Below are 13,950 nucleotides of genomic sequence, written 5' to 3'. Positions count from 1 at the left end.
TAAAGGAAGGCAAAGATCAAAATGATCCTGTGGTGAAAGACGCTGAGGATCGGATCCGAGTAGCATTGGATGTCCCAAAGGAAAACTGGGCTCATGGTCAAACTTTGAAAGATCTGATAGAGAATATTTATAGTAAGCTTAATGCTTTGGAAAGCTCCTCATTCCCACTAGAGAACATTTCAGTTGAGGATGTTCTGAAAAGTGCATCTGGAGGTTTGTGTCTCCAAGGTGTTTACAAAACTGGTAATTTGGAAGACCTGCTAGAAAAGAGACAGCAGCTCATTGAGATCCCTGAATCTTTCTCACTTTGTGGGCCTGAGCAGAGTGTAATGTTTGACCAGAAAGAATTTTCATCCCACAAGTCAGAGTCAGTTTTTCAAAAGGCCATGGAAAGACTGGGCTTCAGTTTAACTACTGCCTTGAATGTTGGATTTTGGGGCTTCGGGCTTGAAAATACAACAAATGGGAAGAAGTCTCATGAAGAAGAAAAGTCAAATGTACAGTCATCTGAACAGTCTCATGTATATTGCATAAAGTACAAATATGTGCCTTTGGCTTCCAGCTTCTTACACAAAGAGAAACTGAAATTGCTCGATGGAGCCATTCAGGAACTAAAATCAATTGAAACAATCCTTTTAAATTCAAATGATCAAGAAGTGCTTGATCATTTGATCATTGATCAAATGAATCATCTGATCATGATTCATTGAATCATGATTCATGAATTATTTGATCATGGCTCACATGTGAATCAGGGCCCTATACATTTTGGGGGAGTATTCTGCTGGAGAGCATCTGCTGAAGGTTTTAAAACTAGTGAGCTTTCAGAGGTGAAGAGCTTAACATCAGATGCCCTAAATGTGTATGTTGGTGCAGCATATAGTGGTCCTTCACTGAACTTCTCAGCTGGAGTAACAACAACATCTACACAGCTGAAAGGTGCTCTTCAAAGAAATTACAATGAAGCCCTCATGAGTCAAGTATGCTTATCAATACAAAAGACTGGTGGTCCAGCTCATACTGATGACCACTTTCAGTGGAAGTCACATCTTGTCACCAGCAACAAAACCTGGAGTGTAATTGACAGGGGAACCACCTTTGTTCCAGTATGGGAGATAATAATGGCAGCTCACAGTAATGTCTTCCAAGATGCATACATGCTAGCAACTTGTTTAAGGAAGATATTCAGTGATGTTCCAAATAAAAGTGTGGAGCAAATGTGGGGTGAAAATATTCTGGCTGCTGTTGCAAATGCAAAGAAAATGATTCAATCTGTTAAGGACTGGACAACCTCAGAAAGTGAAATGCATTTGATAGATTTGTTAGATTTAAAAACCAAGTTGAGAAATGGGACGGGGTCTCACAACATTTGGGTTGAAACGTGCCTCTCAGATCTATCACTTCAAGATTTCTTGGCCTACTGTTTTAAAATAAAAGGAATTGTGTTCAGTGGAAAAAAATGTATTAATTTCTTTTCTGGTAGAGAGTAGGGGTCTCCACAGGGTTAGCTGTGACTCACAGGCCATGCAGAGGACCTTTGGAGATAATGGTTGGCTGAGGCCCTCCAGTGGAAAACAATATAATTGCACTTAATTTATTTGCCTGAATGTTTCATTTTCTTTTCCTGCAGCATCCTCAGCACTTTTCCTTACAATAAAAAATAGTTCATATAACCAAGGAAGCACAGTGGCTTCTGCCATTGGCTCTCTGCGTGTAGAATTTGCATCTTCATACCCAATTCTTTCCTATTCATATCAAATACCGATGTGAATACCTTAGTATCATTTCCAGTATTTCATCTTGAAGATACTAAACTTCTTCCTCTTGTCTTAATTATTTCCTGAGCTGTCAGTTTGGCACCAGATGCTTTCTCATACTTTGCTTTAAGCTCTTCAGATGTTCTCATTTCTTTCACCTTTTTATATTCCCATCTGTACTTCTGGTTAAAATGCACATTCCAGGGACATTTGCCAGGATAAACTGCAGTTTCCTTGGGAGTTCATAACTGCATTAAAAGCAATTTAACCGTAACTTTTGAAAAAAAAATTATCTAATGGTCTTATTCTTTCTCTCACTGTAAATTAGAATGTATCTTTATGCAACACTGAGGGAGGTTAACAGAATATCACTTTATAACTATTGTTCTGACAGTGCTACATATTTGTTGTTGATTATATTTTCAGGGGATGTAAGAGGCCACATTTTTCCAGCCTCATCATGTAATTTTTTAGTTCCTTAAAGAATTTTTAGTTTGACTGTATAACATAAACACAAGCTCAAGTTGAAGGTTTTTCCTCGTTTAAAGAAATTCAAATTATACATGCCTCCTAATTAATTCTTTGACATAAACACAAGCATAGGTTGAAGGTTTTTCCATCCATTTTCTGTAAGATGTTCTCTTCAGGGTTGCTGGGGTCTGGAGCCTATGGGTACAAGGTGGTGAACAACCCAGGATGGGGTACCAACCCATCACAGGGCACATTCAAACACCCTGTACTCACACACTTACACACCCTGTATTCATACACTCACACACCCTGTACTCACACACTCACATACCTGTACTCACACACTCACACACCCTGTACTCACACACCCTGTACTCACACACTTACACACCCTGTACTCACACACTCACATACCCTGTACTCACACACTCACACACAATTCACTCACACACCCTGTACTCACACACTCACACACAATTCACTCACACACCCTGTATTCACACACTCATACACCCTGTATTCACACACTCACACACCCTGTACTCACACACAATTCACTCACACACTCACACACCCTGTATTCACACTCACACACCCTGTACTCACACACAATTCACTCACACACCCTGTATTCACACACCACGCAGTCACACACTCACACACCCTGTACTCACACACTCACACACCCCGTACTCACACACCACGCAGTCACAAACTCACACACCCTGTACTCACACACCCTGTACTCATACATGCTCACCTGTGGCTAATTTGGTAATTTTCAAGTTGTGCAGGAAAAACCACAGTATCCGGACAAAATTTACCAGAACGACTCAAAGAGAACCTGCGAGCTCCATGCACAGAACCATGGCAGAGACTTGAACCCGGGTCCCAGAGGTATGAGGCAGCAGTGTAAACCCCTGCACCCCCGCGACAGCTGTTTAAGGTTTTTTTTTATTTCAAGCTCTGCATGCCTCCTATAGACTGTCAGTTAGCAGAGAATACCAGGCGCATACTGGCAGCTATACGAACCGTACCCGTACACTTCTATTTCCTGCACTGTCAAAACGAAACTATAAAAGCGAAAGTATTTCGTTACATGAAGCACGTACTGTTCTGATACCATTTCAGTTGGAGTCCAAGTCCGGTTAATGCAGGTTAGTCAACCGTTTATCATTTTGTTTAACTTAAACTGTAAATGTATTCTGACTAATATAGATTTTAATTTCAGTGTATTAAACTTTAATTTACTTTTAAGATAAAAAATAAGGGTATAATATCCAGTGGAAATTGTGAGTGACGATATGCCTACGTTATATGAGTTACACTTTAAAAATTCCGAAGTCGGCTTGTACTTATACAATATATGAACTGGAGTAGGCTCGCTTTATACATTATGTATATAATGCTTAATTTCTATAAAACAGAAACGCACGATGTCTGCACTGTCCTTTCACACCTCCAGGATTCCGGATGCAGTTGCATTCTTGGTTCTTTGTGAGCAGTTTTCAAGTTTAAAAATAAATGCAAAGAATATGGCAGACCTACATCCGGTCAGTTCGCATTCATGTCCAGAGTAAATAATATACACTGATCGAGAGACGCCTGACAGTGGATGTAGTAGAACTTTAGAGGGTGTATTGCTTTTTATTATCAAGTGTTGGGATTTTATATTTGCATTATTATTTGCTGCAGGACACTGTGTGTATATTACAGTCCGATGGTTCCGGTTCAAAATGCAAACGCTAGTCGACACGCACTGTAATGGAAAAGGTTATAAAAATGGTGAGACCGTTAAAACAATTTAATTAATCTGTTTTCAGTGTTATTATTAAGCTGAAATTGATTTATGTTTGCTCTCATAGGGTTTACAACCTATCGAAAAAAGGCCTCAATCAGCTTTTACTGTGAAATCGAGACTCGAAAAACAAGTTAAATATTTCTAGACAACCTGTTCAGTTATTTTCATTATTTTGTTTTTTCGGTTTACAAAAATTTTAATAATGATAAAGGAAACCGCATCAATGGTTGTTGGTCGTCAAGCTTATTGCAATGCCATAGACATGCAAAGTAATGCTCGAAGAACACAACATTTCACATTTTATAGTGATGTTGTTTAAATCAAACATTGTTATGAAATCATACTTATACTGAGAATGGAGTTATGATGAAATCAACTGCCTCAAACTAGGTTTGTGGTTGCAGGGTGGGGACTTATACTGTACCTACAGGAAATAGCGTTTATATTCTGCTTGGCAACCAGACAGATGTGGAGATGTACTGACTTCCAGCCCCACAGTGGAGATCCCCCTAGTGGTGGTCGTCGCTCAGTGTTCTGCAGCCAGATCCTCTTGCCCTCTTACTTAGTGGCAAAACACACTGCAACATGGGTTATTTTCGTTGGGGAACCAAATGATTATCTGCTTAAATTAAAAGCAGCTGGACTTGACAGGGATCAATAGAACTTCCCAAGGGACCAGTGGACCATGGATATTGATATGTGGCCAGGAATCATGTTTCCTGACAACATACTTTGAATAAACTTTTAGTTAGCTGTATAACTGTATTAACTTGCTTTGTGGAGTAGCCGCTGTAGCAGCCAATAATGTAATAACTACCCTTAATGTAATAACTGGCAATAACATGATAATTTTGCCTTTGGCTCACCCAATCAAATGACTGTTTTTTTTTGTAACTAATCTGCAATTATTGAGTGCTTTCCCACTTAAAAAAACTTTTTTTGGAACCAGAAACTTTGTCGTGTTCCCACCACAGGAACTCGGTCTGACTAGTTCCTCCGAAGAACCCTTTTTAGTCCCTGCTTTTCGTTCGACCACAACCTATTGGGTAGGTGCTTGCAGCGATAACTTGGGGCCCTTTTCCACCGCACAAAGTACGGTACTTTCAGTATGGTACCTTCTGTACTTTCGCTTTTCCATTGACTTCCGGTCGAGTACCAGTACCAAAAGTTCCAGTACTGAAAGTGTCAAACCAGCTGGGGTACTTCTTTGGTACTTCGATATTTTGGGGTGGGACTGGCAAAAATTTCTGCTCTGTTGTGCTCTCGGTAATGACCGAATGAATGAGCTCACGGATACTAGTGCCAGAAATGAGTTTTCTCTGCAGGATGTCTGGTTTGGAAGAAATTTCTCGAAGTCTGATGTTTAAGTGTTTGACAAACTTTATTATCCGATGAGCTCAAAGGGAGCAGACACTCAGCAATCATGCGTCTCGTGTTCTGTTCCTCGAACAACAAGTGCATACATCTCTTATAGCCAAAAATGCCGTCATCAGACAGTGCAAAGAAAAGGATCAGGTGTCTGTAGACACCAGGCACTTCTGCTTATTGAGGCTTATCATCTCAGAACAGGGCAACCTGCACGGAATTTTCCTTTGCGGTTTCATACTGAGCAGAGTTAAATTTATCCAATTACCCAACTACTTTTATCTCACTTCCAGGTCATGCTGACCCGGGCCCTTGCTGAGCAGGCTTTATTGTGGCAAACGTTAGTTCCTTCATAGAAAATAAAAATCCCTTTACTTACAGTAAGCAAGCTTGCATTAGTACATTGTGCTTGATATATCAGACTGATTCAAGTGAGGTTATATTGTTTTAATTACAGTATTATAGGTAAATCAACAGCACCATTATAAGTTCTATTATTAATTACTGATTAGATATGTATATATATTTGCATAATCGTGAATTTTCTATCATACTGGGCTCAGCCTTAGATAGCGTGAAGAGCTCAGACATTCGGGAGGGACTCTAAGTAGAGCCGCTGCTCCTCCGCGTCGAAAGGAGCCAGTTGAGCTGGTTCAGGCAGATATCTAGGATGCCTCCTGGACGGCTTCCTGAGGAGATGTTTTGGGCATGTTCAAATGGGAGGAGGCCCTGGGGCAGACCCAGAAAATGGATGGATGATGATGATGATGATGATGATGATCATGGGGCCCAGTGGTGCAGTGGTTAGCACTGTTGTGCACATCTCTGGGACCTGGGTTCTAGCTGTTATTAATACAATTTAAAAATGACTTTTTATTTTCCTAAATGTTGCTTGCATACCTCCAAAGCTTCAGAATTATTCATTTTAAACGATATAATTTAGTATTTTATATAATTTATGAGTAGGCTCGCTAATAACAGAATTATGTATTAATCATAGCATATACACCTACATTTTTAGAGTTTAGACTATGGAAACTAACTCACGGAGGCCCCTGGAGGTGGCAGCTCTCGGAAGACCCTTCCAGCTGGGGATGCTGTATGATTGCCGTAATGATTGTCTCATTCCAGGTAAGTCGCTAAATCAAACAGCTGTTTCTCGTTCTTTACCAGATTGCATAGAGCTGCAACTCTAGGGTAGAGTTTTCAATGAGAGACCACATGTTTTAAAGAGTTTATCCCATATTGTGAAGAGGATCCACTAAGTGTACATGACACCCTGCCTCTGAGGGTAGCTTATCTCCTGTACCTCATCAATCACAGCATTGTACTAACAATACACAGAATATAATTTCACATCCCAGAGAACAGACATGAACTGCAAATATGATTCATATCCAGCAATGTCAGTATTTCATTACTTCAGCGTTGGATATTTGCTTAACATTCTCCTAGAATTGCCTTTAAACAGATTCCCAACATGTAAAAAGACAAAATAATTCAAAGATTGCAAACTGGAATTTAACTTTAATAAAGAAATCATAGAAAAACAAACTTTTTTATCGTAGGACGCAACACTAGAAAACGCCAACAGAACTTTTGTTTCTAGGTTTTTTTTTAAATATCAATATTTAAATCACAATATTCAAAAATTCATATGTAGGACACGGTAAAATATGATATGTGGTTTTGAGTTTTCCTGATTGTGACGACCAAATTGTTTTGCTAACAGTTATAGAGAAGGGTATAATGATAAATTATGCCAACAACAGGGTCATACCTTGATGGAATTTGTGTGAATATAATACACTCTAACTTTTAGTTGTGCAAGTGTTTAGGCTATATGTCGATGCTCACAATATTCAAGTTGATGAGGATATGAATGTTCAAAATCAAGATGGAATATTCTATTGATATATCACCTGTCCCAAATTTTAAACCTCAAGTATAAATTGCTTTGGATAAAAGTGTCGCATAAATGAGTTCATGTAAATATACCCTCACAACTTAGAAGATGTAGCAAGTTTGTCAAAATTTCATACATGAAAAAAAAACAAACACATTATCCTTACTTTACACAGAGGGATCAAGCAATATCACTATTTATGGCAAATGCATGGATTGGCACCATGGGATTTTTTGTTTGGGGCGGCTTGGTGGTGCAGTGGTTAGCATTGTTAGCAGTGGTTAGCATTGTTAGCAGTGGTTAGCATTGTTAGCAGTGGTTAGCACTGTTATCTTTCACCTTTTGGACCTGGGCTCAAGTCTCTAACTGGGTTCCATGTGTGTGGAGTTTGCATGTTCTCCCCATATCATTGTGGGGTTTTCTCTGGTTTCTCTCCCCCGGTTTAAAACGCGCTGAGGCTAATTGGAGTTAACACATTGCCCATAGGTGTGAATGGTGTGTGAGTGAATGCTGTGTGAGTGAATGGTGTGTGAGTGAATGCCGTGTGAGTGAATGATTTATGAGTGAATGCTGTGTGAGTGAATGGTATGTGAGTGAATGGTGTGTGAGTGAATGGTGTGTGAGTGAATGCCGTGTGAGTGAATGGTATGTGAGTGAATGGTGTGTGAGTGAATGGTGTGTGAGTGAATGCCGTGTGAGTGAATGGTGTGTGAGTGAATGCCGTGTGAGTGAATGCCGTGTGAGTGAATGCTGTGTGAGTGAATGCCGTGTGAGTGAATGAGGTGTGAGTGAATGGTGTGTGAGTGAATGAGGTGTGAGTGAATGGTTTGTGAGTGAATGCTGTGTGAGTGAATGGTGTGTGAGTGAATGCTGTGTGAGTGAATGAGGTGTGAGTGAATGGTGTGTGAGTGAATGGTGTGTGAGTGAATGGTTTGTGAGTGAATGCTGTGTGAGTGAATGGTGTGTGAGTGAATGCTGTGTGAGTGAATGAGGTGTGAGTGAATGGTGTGTGAGTGAATGCCGTGTGAGTGAATGCTGTGTGAGTGAATGAGGTGTGAGTGAATGGTTTGTGAGTGAATGCTGTGTGAGTGAATGGTGTGTGAGTGAATGCTGTGTGAGTGAATGAGGTGTGAGTGAATGAGGTGTGAGTGAATGCTGTGTGAGTGAATGAGGTGTGAGTGAATGCTGTGTGAGTGAATGCTGTGTGAGTGAATGCTGTGTGAGTGTGCCCTGTTATGGGTTGTTGCCCCCTTGTGTATTGTTCCCTGCCTTGTGCCAAATTTTTATTGGCTTTATTATATTTATTACATGACATGACTATAAAAATCATGTCTCAGCATCCTAATTAATTCCAAAAGAAATAAAATAAAAGTGTACCCATGTTACAAAAGTCAAATGTGAAATGCAATGACTGAAATTGAAAAATAATCTGTTACAATAATATGAAGAGAAAGATTTTTTTAAATTTGTTTAGTCACAATCATCTTTAAAAGCTTATTAGTAAAAAGCAAGGACATTATATGGTTATTTTTGCAGAACATTTTACACGGATGCGATTGAAAGTATTTTACGGAGATCAAATAATACATTATAACATCATACAGTAAGAATGACACATGAACTCAACCCAGAAGGTTCCTCATTGGCTATGGGGATTGAACCAGGAACTGTTGCAGTGTAAGGCGACAGCATAAACCACTGTACCACCATGCCACTGTATTGGGCATTTGTATCATTTACATAGCTTATGCATTTAGTCTGTCTGCAATTCTTTGCCAAGCCAACTCCCTGCCTGTATTTATGGCCACAATATTGCCTTTTTAGCGATTACATCTTTGGAATCTTAATACAGCTCCATCAGCAGCGTTTGTTCTGCGGCGGAAAAAAACACCGCTCTCATTTTACATGCTTTGCGATTCATTTGATCGATATATCACTCATCCATTCATCTGGGCTTCTTAAATATCTCGGGTGTGCGCACTAAGTGAGACTATGCAAGTCTGTCTTGTGTGAGCCTTGATTAGTTAAAGCTGAACTGCGTTAGTGGAACGACGTGAGGCTAAGTTTAGAGATGACGCTAGTTTGAGTCTGGCTTTCTTTAGCTACTTTCTTGGAATACCCCCCAGAGAAACAAATAATCCTTGTTTATGTGCTTTAATTGCTTCATAAGATAATTCAGAAAGTAATTGTGGAAAAAAGTATGAGTATAGCTTAATTTAATGAATAATCTATTCCGTGCTCCATTTTATTTAAACCACTTACATGACTATTGTCCTATGCAGGAATTACCTTGTGGGATCGGGAAGGCCTTCATCAAGACACAAATGAAATAATGCAGCCCAAGACAGAATTTGATGTCATTGCATCTGATTCTGTAGAGGATAAGGCATGTGCTCTGGATGTTGATGCTTCACTAAAAGCAAGTTTCTTAGGGGGACTGGTTGAGATTGATGGATCTGCCAAGTATCTAAAGGACACAAAGGCTTCAAAAAAACAGGCACGTGTCACCCTGAAGTATAAAACAACTACAAAGTTCATTGAGTTGTCTATGAGTCACCTTGGACGAGGAAATGTTAAACACCCATATGTGTTTGATCAGGGAATAGCGACACACGTGGTAACAGCAGTGTTGTACGGCGCTCAGGCATTTTTTGTTTTTGATCGAGAAGTTTCAGAAACCGAGGACCAGCAAATCATTAAGGGGAACCTGCATGTGATGATAAAGAAAATACCAATAATGTCAATCGAAGGGGAGGCTTCCTTAGAGCTGACAGACACTGACAGAGTTACTGAGGAAAAGTTGTCTTGTAAATTCTATGGGGACTTTGCTCTCAAACAGACCCCTGTTTCCTTCCAGGATGCTGTAAAAATATACACAACACTTCCAGGTGTGCTGGGTGAAAAGGGGGAAAACGCTGTGCCAGTCAGGGTGTGGTTACTCCCCCTGGAAATCTTAGATTCTTCTGCTGCCAGATTAGTGCGTCAAATCAGTGTCAGATTAATAAATGAAACACAGAGTGTGATAGAGGACTTCAGTGAAATAGAAATGCAATGCAATGATATGAAGAGAAAGATTATTTCACACTTTCCTGAGATTGGACGAAAAGTAAAATCCTTCAAGGACATGTGCTTGGAGTACAAATCAGTGTTTCAGAGATCTTTGTCAAGCATTATACCATCAATTCGTGGAGGTGGAACAGAGGAATGTGTGCTTGCAAACATCCTAACAAAGAAGGAAAAGTCTCCTTTCAATAGCAATAAACTTAAGGAATGGCTGGACTGTAAAGAGGAAGAAATCAACCTGCTTCAATTGTACACTGATATGATGGAAGACACAAAAATTCTGGCATCAAAGAGTGAGCTTCAAAGTGAAATCTTTAAAAACAGAGATAAGCATGTAGTGTGTTTTGCATTTACATCACTGGGTGAGAAGGAGCCGTATCTGTCCTGCTTACAGAGTCACTTAAAGGCTCTTTCAACTGCGAAGCTAAGAGAACCAACAGAAGGGAAGGATGTGAAGCCATGTGAGTTTTACTTCTCAGATGCAGTGTCAGAAAAAATGAAAGAACAAGCAATCCTCTTCATAGATTTTGCAAAAGCAAACAAGGAGAACAAGGAAACACACTTTATATCAGCATCCATACCTAACGATAAGTACAAAGGGGCAAGTATTTACCTTTACAAAGATGGGATGAAACAAAGTGACCACTTTGAGCCTCTGTCAAAACCAGAAAGACCAAATCCATCTGATGTCACTCATGACAGTGTGACAATAAAGCTGAATCATCCCCAGTATGGATCCAGTGAAATCACACACTATCTGGTTGAATGCTGTGCTAATGAGTCAGATGGTTGGCTATTTGTTAAAGTACCCAAATCTAACCTGGAATGTACTGTGTCTGGACTGCTTCCCCACACAGGCTACAGGGTCAGATACAAGGCAGTGTGTCCAGCAGGTGTCAGTCTAACCAGTGAAGCTGAGAGCATTAACACTTTACCCACAAGTCCTCCTGGGAAGGCAGAAGAAATAGATGTAGACTCAGGGGAGATTGTAGTTGCTTGGACAAAACCTGATTCAATTGGCCATGGTGTCAACATTGAAGACTATACTGTTGAATACAGAACTGAAACAAATGAAAATAAGGCAGACTGGGAAAAAAAGACTAGTAAAGGTGAGGTCTATAAAATTACTGGGTTACAGCCAGATACAGCATATTATATTAGAATTACATGCAACTGTGGTGAATCTGGTCAAAGCAAAGAAAGTCTGACAGTCTCTATTTCAACTGTAGCTGAAAATGTAAACACACATATTCCAGTGTCAGATATTCCCAAATTAATTAAGATCCTCAAACAAAACAAAGACAAATTAGAAGGTCATTGCAGAAGTTCCAGTGAACACCATTCATCCAGAGTAAAAGCTACATGCACTGTTACCAACTCACTAAACTCCATGTGTCAAACCCTAAGTGACCAACAACAACATGAAGCTGAACTCTTGGTTCTGTCCAGTATTGATGCTTTGGGATACTGCTGTGAGAGCAAGACATTTAATCATCTTCTGGATTCGAATGAAATCAGCTTCTTGCAAAATGAGATAGAAAGTTCTTACAAGGAATATTGTTCTCTGAAAGAGCAAAGCGCATCAAAAGCTCAAGCCTACGTGTTTCTGAAAGTGCTGACTTTATCCAAAGATGAAGAATATATTTCCTCTGAGAAAAAAGAAGCACGGTTAGAGTTAATTAAATCTCACCTGAAGGACAACATTTCAAATGCAATTGAATTACTGGTTGAAAAATATCATGGTAACTGGGTACTTCTTGAAGAAAAGTTGAATTCATTTATAAGGGAATCAAACTTAAAAGAAGAAAATACAACTGGAGAGGATACAGCATCACTGCTGGGTAGTTTACCAGCAAACCAAGTGTCTTTATCTGAGGACACAACCGATTATAAGAATTTACCAGCTAACCAAATAATAATGAACAACGGTACCAATTTACTCAAAAAACTTGGCCTCAGTGACCTTTTTCCAAAGAAGATTAAACTGAATGATATTCTTGTTATTGACAGTTTGTCTCTGTGCCTAAATGAACCAGATACATTGGAAGATCTGAAGAGTCAATATCTGTATAAGCTCATGATTTTAGATTACAATGTCAGATATCTCTCTTTTAAACCAATAGCAACTGGATCACTTCCAGAAGATGATGTCAAAATCAATGTTGATGATTTTGATGATTTGCTCAATACAGAAGAAGAACCGCCTAGACAAGCAGAAGTGGCAGACAGGCATGCACACGTCCATCCCATGGATATCCGCATGGCGATCTTCCACTGTGCCAATGACTTTCTAAGACAGTACATTTACACAAAACTCTCTCCCTACCAGTTTGCACTACCTTTCTTAGTTCCCAAACCATGTACAGAAGACCTGGAGTTCCCTCTTTGGCCTCTACGGCACATCAAAAAATCATGGAAAAGTATGACAAGTGCAGACAACCCTGGAAAATACCAAACCAGACAAATGTTTAGCACACCAGTGCCAGTTGTCTCTTTCTTAAGGTTGGGGAGCTCTTTGATCTCCAAATCTCAAATTCTGAATTCTGTCATTAGCAAACAGAGACACAATGTGTTTTTCAATCGGCATTGTAAAGGCAGTGCTCCAAACAGCATGCTTATGAATGGGGTTGTCGAGATCGCCTGGTACTGTCCAGTAGGAAAGAAAGATGACATATTTGATGACTGTGTTGCGTTTCTAAACCTTCATGGTGACGCAAAAGACCATCAACAGCAACTTCAATTTCTGCAGGCAGTAAGTACAGTGAATGTGGTTCTACTGTCTGAACAGCCACAGCCTGAAGAAACAAAAACAATTTGTCAAAATCTCTCTAAGTTTTCCACCCCATTGATTTGCCTATTTTCTGGAAGTGAAAGGGTTCAGGGTTCAAAAAATCCACTCATAGTGAAACTAGCTGCCAAGAACAGGAATGAAGCAGAGTTAACAGAGGAACTCAGAACCAATATCAAGCAATGCATTGGAAAATATAACAAGAAACAGAGCATTGAAGACTGTTCTAATGAAGCAAGAAAACTAAAGTTCAAAGTTGACGAAGACAAGCAGTCATTCAAAGATGGACATGCACTGGCGCAGACTTTAGTTTGTCTGTTGAAGAAAAAAGACATTTCAGATATCAAAAGAGTTTTTGCCTCTCCATGGTGAACTGTGGCATAAGTGGTGCTTGAAAAATAAGCAGCAGTATCGCCTGAGCTGCAAGACAAAAGCAACCATTGAGCAACAAAAAAGTATGATTCTAAGTAACATGGAAGCCACACGTCAAAAACAGAGGGAAATAACTTCGTCACACAATGATTTCATGAGATCATTCTTGGTCTGTTTAACATCAAATGATCATTCAGAAGATACAAAATTCTACGTGCTGCAATGGCTCAGAGTTTTACTTGATGAGTTATCGTCTGACCACCTTGCAAGACTTGAGAATTACCACTCAACTTGGTCCCAAATGAAAAATGACCCCAAGACTAAGGAGAAAGCAGAAGAACTTGATAAGCTCAGTAAACAGCTTAATTCCATATCTGAAAATATGGCTGCGAGTACAATTGGATTACAGCACATTATGAGAGAGGTC

General features: G+C 39.7%; 1 protein-coding gene across 2 annotated transcripts in view; it reads left to right on the top strand.

The window, feature by feature from the left end:
• LOC125704464 (stonustoxin subunit alpha-like) overlaps positions 1 to 13,950 on the top strand; it is a 302,833-nt gene that overhangs the window by 76,931 nt on the left and 211,952 nt on the right. Inside the window, exons 1-2 of one of the 2 annotated variants that reach the window (XM_048970032.1) lie at positions 3,249 to 3,385; positions 6,416 to 6,525. The exons of the other annotated variant lie outside the window; for it this stretch is intronic. The gene's annotated coding sequence lies outside the window, so the exon portion shown is untranslated. Of the gene's footprint in view, positions 1 to 3,248; positions 3,386 to 6,415; positions 6,526 to 13,950 lie in introns of those variants that run through there. 2 annotated transcript variants of the gene reach the window in all.

Source organism: Brienomyrus brachyistius, chromosome 12 (genome assembly GCF_023856365.1).
Source record: "Brienomyrus brachyistius isolate T26 chromosome 12, BBRACH_0.4, whole genome shotgun sequence".
Taxonomy (NCBI): domain Eukaryota; kingdom Metazoa; phylum Chordata; class Actinopteri; order Osteoglossiformes; family Mormyridae; genus Brienomyrus; species Brienomyrus brachyistius.
Note: the sequence above shows the minus strand (reverse complement) of the source record. Positions and strands in the feature narration are given on the sequence as shown.